This window comes from Macrobrachium rosenbergii, chromosome 16 (genome assembly GCF_040412425.1).
Source record: "Macrobrachium rosenbergii isolate ZJJX-2024 chromosome 16, ASM4041242v1, whole genome shotgun sequence".
NCBI classification, from domain to species: domain Eukaryota; kingdom Metazoa; phylum Arthropoda; class Malacostraca; order Decapoda; family Palaemonidae; genus Macrobrachium; species Macrobrachium rosenbergii.
The window spans coordinates 9,519,510-9,533,760 of record NC_089756.1 but is presented as its reverse complement, the minus strand read 5'-3'; the positions used below and the strand labels follow the sequence as shown (position 1 = coordinate 9,533,760).

The 14,251-nt window shown below is 42.0% G+C and overlaps 1 protein-coding gene across 2 annotated transcripts in view; it reads right to left on the bottom strand.

Moving 5' to 3' along the window:
* LOC136847074 (uncharacterized) overlaps positions 1 to 14,251 on the bottom strand; it is a 121,454-nt gene that overhangs the window by 5,276 nt on the left and 101,927 nt on the right. The gene's annotated exons all lie outside the window — the stretch shown is intronic.

The following is a 14,251-nucleotide window of genomic DNA, read 5'->3' as shown; positions in this document are numbered from 1 at the left end:
GAGTCTGTGAAAATAATGAAGGATGGTGAGGGGTAGATGAGAAGCTGTTTTAGTGCAAACAAAATGGCATATAGTCCTGATGTAAGTATGCTTGCCACAGGTGGTAACAGTAATTGGAGATGTTTGGTGGGGAAAAGGACAGCAGCCCCAGCCTTTAGGGGAACTGAAGCCATCTGTGTAGATTGGGATGCATGTGTCATGTGTCAAAATATGCTCTAAGAAATGGGAACATAGAATAGAAGAAGGGGTATTAAGCTTTGATAAATTGTGTAGTATAGATGGACAGACTGAGGGAGTGGGGATTAGCCAAAGTGGGAAAGTGTGGATGTAGAAAGGAAGGATTTCCAATTGTGGTGATGAAGAGTGAGAAAGAAGGGTTTCCATATGGATAGAGAAAGGGCGGGGTTGGTTGGGATTGTTAGTAAATTTGGCAAGGAGGGGTTCAAGTATACAGTAAACCCCCCGTATTTGCGTTCTCATGATTCGCGGACTCACGCATTTGCGGGTTTCTCTGTGGAACATATCTAGCCATTATTCACGGAAAATTCGCCCATTCGCGGTATTTTTCACTGAGAAATATTCACTAATTACTGTAATTTCATATAATTTTCATGAATAAATGCACTTTTTGTGATAAAACTATTAAAATACTCAGGTATAAGCATTTTTACAGGGTTTTTCTTGTGTCTAAACTCTCAAAATGGGCATTTCTAAGTGTTTTTAGAGGGGGTTTAAGTATTCGCGGATTTTAGCTATTCGCACGTGTGTGTGTGTGTGTGTGTGGTATGCATCCCCCCCAAATAGGGGAGTTCACTGTAGTTAGCTTCAGGGTAGAGAATTGGTGGAATCTGGCATAATATCTATGCGAGGAGGGCATGTCGGCAGGTGAGTGATGTTATTCCTGATTAAGTATAGAGGCTTTCTACTGGTGATGAACAGAAGGCCCCAAGGGCTAATCTTATTCCTAAGTGGTGTACCAGGTAATATGGGATAAAATTTGAAGGAGGTGAAGATGTTGGAGAGCAGTTTTTGTAAATGGTTGCATGTGTTCCTTCCAGGTAAGGCAGGAATAAAAAATTACCTAAACCAAGGAATTTACCACTAGTACAGTACTGTATGGGTGAACTGTAAAGCAAAAGTGGCGATGGAGATGCTGCTGGGGAGCGAGAGAAAAGAATGGAAAAAGTTTTATTGGTGGAAAAACAGAATCCATGTCTAGTAGCCCATGAAGAGACAGCTAGAAAGGCAGACTGTATACGTGAGAGGTGCTTAGGGATTGAGGAATCAGCAGCATAAATTGCAAGATCATCAATATAAAGGGCAGACCTAACTCCTGCTATCAGGGATGCTAGAACACCATTATACGCTATAAGATATAGGGTAGAGCTAAGAATGCAGCCTTGGGGAACTTCTTCATATTGAGTGAAGGGTAAAGAAATGGGAAGGTTTGATTGTTAAGAAAAGATTGGATGAAAATGCCCATACAGTATTGCCTTTTATATCAAACTGAAGTAGTTGATGTAAGATGTGGTATTTCCAGGTGGTATTGTATGCTTTTTCTAAGTCAAAGAAAACTGCAAGGACTGGTTGTTTAGAAGCAATGGCTGTTTGGATGTAAGATTCTACGTGTGTAAGAATGTTCGCTGTGCTCTTGCCTCGTTTGTACCCAAATGAGATGAAGAAAGTTGTTTTGATTCTAAATGCCACATTAGGCAAAAATTTATTAATCTTTCTAGTAATTTACAGAAGCAACTGATTACAGAAATAGGTCGATAGTCTTGCGGTGCTTTTCCTGATTTATTTGGTTTTAGGAAGGGGAGGATGAGGGTTTTGTGCCACTGCTGGGGAAATTTGCATTTTGTCCATATGCTATTCAATAATGATAGGAGAAAGGTTATGGAATTTGACGAAAGGTGTCAGAGCATTTGGTTGCGGATACCGTCAGGGCCTTCACATGTGTTCTGACAAGATTTGAGTGCCAAGATGAGTTCTGCGATGGAAAATGGAATATTGTATGGTTCCATGGAAGGTAATGTAAAGATGATTGGGTTCTTTTCTGTTTTCAAAAGCTTTATGTTTGTGAACTCGGAGGGGAACTCCTATACTAATGTGACTAAAATACTGGCCTAGTGTGTTGGCTATTTCTGTTGTGTCAGCAATAAAATTGTTATTTATGTTTAGTACTGGGGCTTTATGAGGTGGGTCTTTTCCTGATATTTTATGTATACATCTCCAGACAGCTGAAGTAGGGGAGGAAGAAGTTAATGAGGAGGTACAGCATTTCCAACTTGCGATTTGTGAAGCATGTATTATGTATTTTAATAAGGCCGTGGCTCTTTTGAAAATTATAAAGGCAGTGAGGTGTCCAGGAGAGTTTCTTTTTTGTTTGAAGCTACGCCAAGCAGTGAGTTTTATGCGTAGAGCTCTGGTGCAGTTTTGTTCCACCAGGGTATACACTGATGTGAAAGGTCGGGTGGTCCATGGGATGGCTGTGAACGCAGCACTTAAAACAGTGATGATGAAGTATGTAAGCATGTCAAGGGTTGATGAAAAGGATGCAGGAGGCAGAGACATGTCTGAAAGTGTGGTAAAACAGCTCCAGTCAGCTTTATCAATCTGCCAGCATGAAGGATTAGGAAATGAGATGTAGGAAGTAGGTGAAAGAAGGGTAGGGAAGTGGTCACTAGTTATGAAGTGGTCTAATACAGTACTGACCAATGAAAGTCTAGTTGGAGAGCAGGAGAGCATTGTGATAGATCTAGACAAGAGAAGGAATGTGTTTTTGCATCAAAATGTGTCGGGTGTTCTGAGTTTAAAATAGAAAGGTTATTAGATATCAAAAACTGTTCAAGGGCGTGTCCATAATGTGCGGTAGCAATTGAAGTCACCTATCACAAGAAAAGGGGATAGTAATTGGGAAAGGTCTTGAAAGGCAGTGAAGTCAAGAAGGTAAGAGGGAGAAAGGAAGAATGATACTATAGTAATCCATCATTGCAAGAAGACTTATATAGTAGTACAAGGAAAGGTTGTTGTAATTAATAAAAATGGAAGAAGCAGAAATGGAATGAGGAGAATAATGCAAATGGTGATTGAGAATAGGTTATGTGGTTGGGTAAGGAAAGTTTCTTGAAGGCATATTACTTTAGGTTCATATTGTGAGAGGAGATATCTGGGATCGTGTCTGTGGGATCAGAATCATCAGATGTTCCACTGGACTACAGAAATTAAAGGAAATGAGATATATGATGTGGTATTATAGTCAGTATGGTTGAGGTAGGGTTGTTAGATGGGGATGGACTGGCTTAAGTATGAAGTCAGGACAGGTGAACATCAGGAATAACGGGTGAGTCATCTGTAGAGGGGAACTCTAAAGGTGAGGAGGAGGGATAGGAAGAGAGAGACTTGCAGGTACAACCTGAGTGGAGGTCTGCATGGAAGTTGGGTGGGAAAGGAGACAGGGAGGGGGAAAGGCGAGGCAGGTGGAGATTCTGTGGAAGTTGACAAGGGAGTGGGGGGGAACGACAGCGGTAGAGTTGTGGACCTTAACAGTGGTATGATGGACAGTAGCGTATTTTGTGTGGGAGGAGGTGGAGGACGAGGTTGGGTTTGGGATCGTGATAAAGGGTTGATTTATGTAATCCTCAATGTCCTTCATGATTTCCAGAGGAAGCTTGGCTGTAAGGGTCTTCTTGGGTGAAGGGCAAACAGGAGGTGACTGGGAAAACTTGGAAGGGAAGAATTTGTTATTGGTCGTTGGAGCTGTTCCAAACTGGCATTTATTTATTCCTGTGGGGGTTGTGTTAAGGAGAGGAAGCTTTGGGAGTGAGGGACGGGGTAATAGGAATGTAAAGGTAGGAGTTTCTGAATTTAACACCTCAAAAGGGTTTGACAAAGATACACCTGAGATAAGAAGGGAAGAGGTGGTGGATGATGGTGCTTTAGAAGTATCCAGTGGTTTAAGTAAAGAAAGGGAAGAGGGTAAGGAAGTATTAGAGGTGGTGGTGGATTGGGGAATTAAAAAGATGAGAAAGGGGAGGGGTTGTTTGTGGTGTGATATTGGCAGCTTTGTTTGTTTGCTTTGCTGTTGTCACAATCTGGGCCAGGGTGACAGTGGTAAAGCCATGGTGGCAAGCCTCCTGTCTAGCTTCTTTCAGGGTCAATCCATGCTTGAAGTGGAGGGCAGCCACCTCTGATTCAAACTTGTAGACAGGGCAACCAAGGTAAAAAACATTATGTTTGCCAGAGCAGCTAAATGTGCTCTTATGAGTGGCAACTTGCTCTATCATGGTCAGGTGAGCTGCAAACGGGGCAGCATGGTTGTGATCTGCAAAATTTGGCTGGGTGGCAGAAGCGCCAGCACTTTTGGCATTGATGTGGGGGAGGAATATACTTTTCGACTTTGTAATGTTGACCTCCAATGTTTACATCTTATGGGAGGTCTTGCCCCTTGAAAGTGATCTTTGTAAAATTTTTTTGGATATTTCCTGTTGCTCTTGTCCCCAAGAGTGTAGCATGTAACATGGAGAACTTCATGGCGGTCACTTAGGAGTTCTTTATATGGTCTGTTGAGCAGTCACTCCAGCTGACACTGTCAAGTGGGCACCGCTCAGAGGGTTTTACCACTATTCCTGTGCAACTGTTAAGGTGAAGGTGTGGAGAGTAGAGAAGGCACTACCTTGTAGGTCTTTGAGGGTGGACACTGCTTGAGACTGAGCTAACCTTGTTAGGAATTTCACCATTCCTACCTGTCTCTGAGGCACTTTTGAAAGTGGAGTGTACTGTTCGTGTAAAGAGCGGTTGGGGGGATGATGAAGTACTTGTCCCACTTCTGGGGTCCAAAGAGGGTTGACATAAGAGCTGGGTGGGTACTGGAGGACATTTTAAGGTTGGTAAAAGAGTATGGAGTTGAAGCCTTATGAAAATTTTTTGAGGAAGAGGTGCTGTAGTGGCCCATTGTTTCATGGTAGAACGCTGTGGTTCATAGGGCTGTAGTCACCAAAGATGAACTGGCGGAAAGGGAGCGTGGGGCATCATGTGCTGAGATGACAGGTGACATGGTAAAAGAGGATAGGGATACGGAGATTTCTGGGGGAGTAGTCTGGCTTGCAGTCTCTAAACTGGCGGGGGACTGGTTGTGAGCAGGGTCAGTCCCCATCACCTTAGAATTTGCGTGATTTCTATGGGCCTGGGTATATGCTAGGAAAATATACAGTCCATTCCTTGAGAGCCCCGCATGAGGGAGTAAGGGCAAAAAAGAAAATACAAGGACACTGTGCCCTATGGTGTCCAGGAGGCCGTTACAGACCAACCCCAAGTTGGCCTTCTACCCTTAAAGCACAGACACTCACACCTAAGGGATAAGGGAGGACAGAGGAAGAGGATTGGTAGGATAGTGAGAAAGAAGTGATTAAATGAAAGATTAAGAAGAAACCAAGCAAAAAATTGGTTGAGCATAGACCAAAGCCCAAGGCTGGAGGAGTCCAGATGGAGGCCAAATGGTCACCCCAACAGCATTAGGCCATGGTCCCTAGCCCCAAAGCCCCTCCATAATGGCAATGTTCCTTGGTATGGGAGGGGTGTTTAATCCCAAACCAAAAGAAAATAACAAGCTCCCCCAAAAGGAAAAAAGAGAGGAGCCTTAAAAAGCATTCTTTAGTGCTTGGTCACTTCCATATCCAAAAACTCAGGCAACTAACTTTTGCAGCTTCATTACCACAAAATTCTGAAAATGGCGCTGCACTCAAAATTTGTTCAACTGTGATCTGAAGATATAATCATTATCTTTTAGCAAGCAGACAACAGAAAAAATGTTGTTATACAGTAAACAGTGACCTGCAAATTTTCAGCGAAAAATACCATTTATCTTGTTAAAAACATTTTATGGGTAGCATGCTACTCAAGTATTCCTACATACTTAACATTAAATAAAACAGAATGAAAATCCAAAGCTGCCACTCTTGCACAGTATGTATATAAAAAATTACCTAGTCTATCTTTAAAATATCTCATCATCACCTCTAACACCATGTGCTGCAAAGGGGCCCTGTTACATTCCACCACTCAAGTCTAAAATAATCAAAACACTTTTATTAAAAAATCCTCTAATTTCTTCCACCCTGAAAATTAATGGTTACCCACAAAGGTTTTCTCTTCATTTCTAGCTAAACATCCACTGATGTCACTTCATTATCTATTTCCCGAACATGAGCATTCAGTCAAGTATAAATTACTATCATTCCCTCGTCCAAGGGTCTCTCTACTTGCACATTTAATATTCTTGTTTAATATTTTACATCAGTCTCTCAGTCCCATTGTCTCAGCAGTTATCAGGTAACTGCTCATGCAACATCAGGGCTCCTTCATTTTGTAATATGATCTACTATACTCTATTTTTCTACTACCCACAAAAACTGCAATCCACAAGTTTCACATCTTTATCCAGAGAAAGTAATGATTCAAACTAAATACTGGTATGCCTCTCTTTACATACGGTTTACCTCTTTACTTAATTCCATTCTCTTAGTTAAATATTCTTTTTTCAGCCACCATTAAACAAGCCAATTTTAACCAGTCAGTTGGATAAAACTCCCGTTTGTATGTGAATAGAGTACTACTATAAGGAAAAGTATTCAGCAAAAATGAAGATTTCATAATAAAACTAATATTGTAATACTTACCTGAACACCTGAATTAGCCCTGGTCACTGACCAGCCCGAACTACATCCCCATGGCTTTTACCCACTAAGTGGGTAAAAACTGTCAGCGTTACCAACGCTTACAGGAAAATCTTGTCAAATGAGTTACCTGAAGTACCGTTGGCAACACTGCTGCAAGTCCCGGCCGAGTGAGGCCGAAATCCCCAATTGCATTATCCACTATTCAGATTGAAGTGGAGGAGGGTGGGAATCATTCAGGTGTTCAGGTAAGTATTACGATGTTAGTTTTATTATGAAAACTTCATATTGCAATACACTCCCTGAACACCTGAATTAGCCCGATTAACAAAATTTAGTGGAGGTGGGATCAATCTAATTCAGCCTGACCTGCCATCAGGGAAAGCAGGTAACTCATTATTTGCCTACTCTGTATAAATGAATGTATCCTCACCTGGTTATCCCACTCGGCAGGTGAGAATGTCTGTAGAGGGAGTGCCCCTAACGTCAGTCTCATGTCTAGGTACTGTCTGAGTCGAGCTACCTCTCATGTGGTATTCAAACCTCCTCATGGATAGAGAGTAGCAAAATAAAAACCAACCTACCATGTGGCTAATCACAGCCTCCCATGATTAGTGGAGAACGATGAACCTCCCATGTGGCTAATCAAAGCACTCTCATTTATGGAGGGTCTGAGTCGAGCTACCTCTCATGTGGTGTTCAAACTTCCTCATGGATAGAGAGTAGCAAAAAAAAAAATAAAAACCAACCTACCATGTGGCTAATCACAGCCTCCCATGATTAGTGGAGAACGATGAACCTCCCATGTGGCTAATCAAAGCACTCTCATGTATGGAGGGGTACGATGAACCTTCCATGTGGCTAATCAAAGCACTCTCATGTATGGAGGGGTACAATGAACCTCCCATGTGGCTAATCAAAGCACTCTTATGTATGGAGGGGTATGAAGAACCTCCCATGTGGCTATTGTAGCCTCTCATGTATGGAGGAGAAGTTGAGTGTGCAGGATCTTCGAGTTCTTCGCCGTCCGTTGCCACTGATGTCTGCGCAGAAGAGGTTGAAGAAACCACAACTGTCCACTGGATATGCCTATCTTCACAGTACTAAAGTCAAACTTAATATTCTCACTATGAACCCCGACTAACAGAGAATCCAAAAGTCCAAATTTCCTCAGACTACATTCATTACTTAGAGCTCACCCCCACCCTTAACATTACTACATAACTATAAGATCGAGCTGGTTGTCACAAAGGGACCAAGCGAGAAATTCTTAGAAGAAAACTGAACGTTTTTTAGAAGGTGAAAAGAAGTAGAGAGTACCCCCTTAGCTAAATGAACGCACCCACGATAGAAGGGTTAACAGCTACACACGGACTAAGAGAATAACTTTCATGTAAAAAGGAGAACGATGCATCTCCCAAGTGACTATTCAGAGCCTACCCATTAACCCTTAAACGCCTATTGGATGTATCATACGTTGAACTAAAATTGTCTGTTGGGTGCCAAGTGGGCACGTTGACTACAAAAATTTCAACCTTCGGTCAACTTTGACTCGACCAAAATGGTAGAAAAATGCAATTGTAAGCTAAAACTCTTACATTCTAGTAATATTCAATCATGTACCTTCATTTTGCAACAAATTGGAAGTCTCTAGCACAATATTTCGATTTATGGTGAATTTTGAAAAAACTTTTCTTACATGACTGGCGGTAACTCAGCCGAAAATTTCATAAATTCTTTCATCATTTTGTCGTAATTTTTGCACTGTTCTATATTAGCAGTTACATAAAGTTTTATATATGAAAATGTGCGCAATTTCATGTACAATACAGCAAAATACAACCCATGGTTGTGGCTTTTATCAGTTTGGAAATATTTTCATATAAACCACGATAACTGCCAAAATTTCAACCTTTGGTCAACTTTGACTCGACCGAAATGGTCAAAAACGCAATTTTAAGCTAAAACTCTTATGATCTAGTAATATTCAATCATTTACCTTCATTTTGCAACCAATTGGAAGTCTCTAGCACAATATTTCGATTTATGGTGAATTTCTGAAAAAAACTTTTTCCTTACGTCCGCGCCAGAAATTCTTTCGTCACATTGTCGTAATGTTTGCACTGTTTTATATTAGTCGTTACATAAAGTTTTATATATGGAAATGTGTGCAATTTCATGTAGAATACAACAGAAAATAACTCATGGTTGTAGCTTTTATCAGTTTGGAAATATTTTCATATAAACCACGATAACTGCCAAAATTTCAAGCTTCGGTCAACTTTGACTCGACTAAAATGGTAAAAAAACGCAATTATAAGCTAAAACTCTTACATTCTAGTAATATTCGATCATGTACCTTCATTTTGCAACAAACGGGAAGTCTCTAGCACAATATTTCGATTTATGGTGAATTTCTGATAAAAAATTTTTTTTCCGTATGTCTGCGCGCAGTAACTCGGCCAAACATCTCAGAAATTCTTTTGTCATGTTGTCGTAATGTTTGCATCGTTTTACATTAGTCATTACATAAACTTTTATATATGAAAATGTGCGCAATTTCATGTAGAATACAACAGAAAATAGCTCATGGTTGTAGTTTTTATCAGTTTTGAAATATTTTCACATAAATCACGATAACTGCCAAAATTTAAACCTTCAGTCAACTTTAACTCGACCGAAATGGTAAAAACGCAATTGTAAGCTAAAACTCTTACATTCTAGTAATATTCAATCATTTAATTTTATTTTGCAATAAATTGGAAGTCTCTAGCGCAATATTTCGATTTATGGTGAATTTTTTAAAAAACATTTTCCTTACGTCTGTTGTAACTCGCCGAACATCTCAGAAATTCTTTTGTCTTGTTGTCGTAATATTTGCACCGCTTTATATTAGTCGTTACATAAAGTTTTATATATGAAAATGTGCGCAATTTCATGTACAATACAACAAAAAATAACTCATGGTTTAACTTTTATTGGTTTTGAAATATTTCCATATAAATCACGATAAATAGAAAAATTAGACTTTTGGTCAACTTTAACTGGACTGAAATGGTCGAAAACTGCAATTGTAAGCTAAAACACTTACAGCCTAGTAATATTCAATCAATTAGCTTCATTTTTCAACAAACGGGAAGTCTCTAGCACAATATTTCGATTTATGGTGAATTTTGAAAAAAAAATTTTTTACATCCGCACGTTCTTAATTCATGCATCATTTTGTGATAATATTTTCTCTGTGTTGCTTTGATCGTTTTAAAATTTGTTATATACCAAAATCATTGCAATTTTGTGTACAATACAACTAAAAACAAATTAACTCATTAGCTTTAACCGTTTTGCTTACAGCGCGATTTGTATACAATTATATACAAGTTTTTTTTTGCTGTCATATATTCCAATATTTATATATGATAATGATATTTTTTTTTCATTTCTGATGGTTGCATACTAAACTTCAGGCAATGACAAAAAAATGAGCCAAAAATGAACTCTTAATCTTAAAAACTAAGCGTGCTGTGATTTTTTGAAAAAAACTTTTTTCCGCTTCGGCGCTAACTCACCAAACGCCGCCGGCATACGGGAGACGTTTTTGTAAATAGGGCTTCGGCGTTAAAGGGTTAAGGAGGGAATGAGGCAGTGAGCTGAGCCGATGACCCTCCACCCTGCAGGTTGCGGCAAAGGCCGACGAGCGCAGAAGTATCCCAGCGCCAACGAAACAACCTAGGCTAGCCTATGAGAGCATCTCTTTGGACTCTCGAGGGAAACTATCAAAGACTTAAGATATACTGAAGTAGGGGAACTATAAGATATACTGAACTTAACTTAAGTTCATGTGATTATACTATCACTGTTGCTTAAGATTCTAAAGCCTAAAAAGGAATTTTTCTATCTGGTTAACCTAATAATCACTGCACTATGTGAATACTACCTTAGCTAAATGAGCGCACCTAGATAATAGACTTACGCCGTTAAAAACGGACTAAGTGAATAACCTTCAGTCTTCGCACGAAGAGAATACCACCTCAGCTAATTGAACGCACCTAGATAGGAGAATTCGCCACTATACGCAGTGGGGCAAATTGAACGTCTCTTACGTGAAGGAAGAAAACAAAGACGGACTCGCAAGCAACTACCTCCAGAATAGAGGACTCTGAACCATTCCTTAGAAAGGAAGATGAAGTGGACATACTCCGAATACTGTGCGGTAATAATAATAAAAAAAAAACTGCTAAATACCAAATATAATGTCACGTCAAATTAAATTGCGTTCAAGGACATAAACCTCGCACCACACGAGAATCGTGAAGTGTGCCCGCAACTATGTTCGTGTAGTGAGCGCTTTTGAACCAGGAACCAGGAACCATTTCTCCGAGAGTAACTAATCGCTTCCTTCGACAGCAGACGGGAAGGATTCCGCGGTGAGACAAGAAGTGTACACGGAAGCCGACGGAGTTTATCAACCTTTGATAAATATTCGCATCGGACATAAAGACATCCCCGCTGATGCTGGAACCGAACACTTGCAGATAAAGAACCTTAAACGAACGAAGCAGACTTTAAGCCTCGGCCACGACTTCCGGAAGAAGAGAAATACTTATCATTTCCCGCCTAGGAAACTGGCCTACGAAACTTCCCAAAGCTCGCCCATTGTTTTATCTGCAGCTAAAGCCGAAAGAAAGAAATAAAACACCTAACCAATTATCTTAACATTAGAACTTCTGACAAATCTCACGAGGGGGCCCGAGGGAACGTAACAAGTCAAAGAAGATCTTACTGCTAGAAATTTTCAGGAAAATAGAAAAATGTACTGCAAAGTGCTGAGCGGTAGCCAGCAATAGCCGAAAACGGAAGAATCTTGACTTTCCGAAGGAATAAGAGAAAACCAGCTATTTCAGTTATGGCAGGCCTAAAGATGGAATGACCTTCCTTACGACACAGACTTCCCCATGTCAAGTTGACCTGGTAAAGCTACGGGTTGACTTCTGAAGCTGAAGGAAACACTGTCTAGACATAGCTTTAGAGTGTCTGGACTGTCAGCTGTTCGCTCGGCAGTCGCCGCAACTAGGTTCATCACGCAAGAGTTTGGATGATAATGGTGAAAATGCGGTTGTCTAAAAGATCCGCATGAGGAGGAACATCGGAACTTCCGTAAGGAGCATTAGGAATTCCGGAACCGAGGGCGTTAGAGCCAGCAAGGAGCTAGAGTCACAGAGTCTTGACACTACCGCAATTCCTGATTACCTGATGAATGAGACCGAATGGCGGAAAGTATACACCTCTAAGTTCTAATGATCTTGTTCCCCCCGAGTTCTCAGATACGACACGGCAGTTATGATGTCGCAAAGCAGACCCACTATTATGTTGCGCACTAGGACTGAGAAACACCTGAGGGCTTCCTTTATGGCCCTGAGGTTCCTGAAGGTTATGACTCCTCTCGTTCTCGATCCCTCCAGAGGCCCAAAGCCTGGGTTCCTCCAAGGTTGCTCCCCAACCTTGATATGAGGCATCTGAGTACAGATGAACGTCGGGAAGAGGGGAGACTATAGACCTTCCGGATGTCAGATGCGCTTCTTCTGATTATCACAGACGATCTGACAAGCGAGAATCGTTCCAGATTATACCTGTATTCTTGATGTGGAAGTCCCAGCGATTCCTGAGACATAGCTGAAGAGAAAGCATGCAGAGACACAAGACCCTGGAATGAGAGAGAGAGAGAGAGAGAGAGAGAGAGAGAGAGAGAGAGAGAGAGAGAGAGAGAGAGAGAGAGAGAGAGAGAGAGAGAGAGAGAGAGAGAGAGAGAAGGACATTCTCCCTAAAAGACTTCTTCAAGTGGGTACCGGCTGTTCCCTGTTAGACAGGAACCCTCTACTTCCACATTTTGTACCTTCAACGATGCATATTTGCCGACACTGGAGACATGAGTTAGAAGCAACAAAGTCGTTGGGGGAGATATCCTCCTCCCTAAAAGACTGTTGCAGAGCGCAAAAGGCGCCCACAACAGAACCCTCTCCGAATGTCCAGATAGTGAGGCGGAAGCTTCAAAAGAAGCCCCTCCTCTTCTGCCAAAGAACGTTGTATAGTCAGGCAACATGTTAACCTGGTTTGCCAGCCTTACTGTGTCAGGCAGTACCGGACCGGAGGGAGTATATCATCTTGTTTGAGCAACTACTGGTTCTGTCACATATAGCGACTCGAACATCGTTGCTTCGGTAGTGTACGTTCCTCCAGAACCTTGGATTGAGGATAAGTGAGGATGAAGTCTACCATCCGCTTATACTCATTCTCATTGGCTGAAGGAGAACTAATATCCGGTACCGGATCCTTCTTCAAATGAACAATCCTTGTCGGACTGGTTCGACCAAGCCGTAGGATTGTCGGACTGGTCCGACTGAGTCGGAGGATGAAAGAGGCAGGCCGATCCCTGGCAAACGCCAAACTCGAAAACCCAGAACTTGCTACACCTGGGTGCGTGAGACAGACAACTGACGTATCAATCGCGAACATACGGGAGGCACCAAAGTAGGTTGCGCAAACCCCGCACCACCCAACGGGGATGACGCAACACCTGGGCAGACCACGCCCACTCCTGAGAGTGAAGAGGCCGCAACACCCAAACCACTCAAATCTGGATGTATCAAAACCACAAGAATGGGAATCCGGAACTGAGGACCCAGAATCAACCCTGAACCAACATGGATGCCTAGACGGAGGGACAGAGAAAACCTGCCGGAAAGTTGAGAAAGAAGAAGCCGAACGAGGGAAGAAGGAAGAAGCCACACTCGCAGTAACCACCGGAGCGCCCAACACCGACGTTGGACAGATGGAGAAGGTCCCAACCGGACCGAACTCAAAGGAGTATTGAAGGGGAAGTTACGAGGTACCGAACCGAAGGTAACAGAAGAAGGTAATTACCAACTATCCTGGAGAATGGAAAGGCTGCGGAAACTATCGGTGCTGATACACTGAACGCTGGCGCAGGCGAATCGCCAACTGTCGTAGCATCCGCAAGAATCGCGGGGGATACATTACAGATAGAAAACTATCGGTGCTGATACACTGAACACTGGCGCAGGCGAATCGCCGACTGCCGTAGCATCCGCAAGAATCGCGGAGGATACATTACAGTTAGGAAACTATTGGTGCTGATACAATGAACGCTGGTGCAGGCGAATCGCTGACTGCTGTAGCATCCGCAAGAATCGCGGAGGATACATTACAGTTAGGAACCCGTAAAGAATGAAATAAGGAGTTGCTGACGGTGATAAAGACGACAGATCCGTAAAAAAGTACCCCTTCCTTAACCCCTAAGAGAGAGGGGGCCGCTGAAGCTCTAATATACAGGGTTGAAGCAAGAAAGCCTTGCTCTGCTGAGTTAAAAGCCAAGAAAACAGGATGCGCAACAAAGACCCCGAGAACCCTCCAAAGAGCTGACCGAAAAGAAGATTGAGAAGGGCAATGGAAGAAGGCTTAGAAGAAAAAGAGGGAAAAAAACAGGAAAATTCCGTAGCGGCCGAAGAAGCCATAGATTTCAAAGAAAATAGAGTGGTTCTGTTCCCCCCGCCCCTGATAAT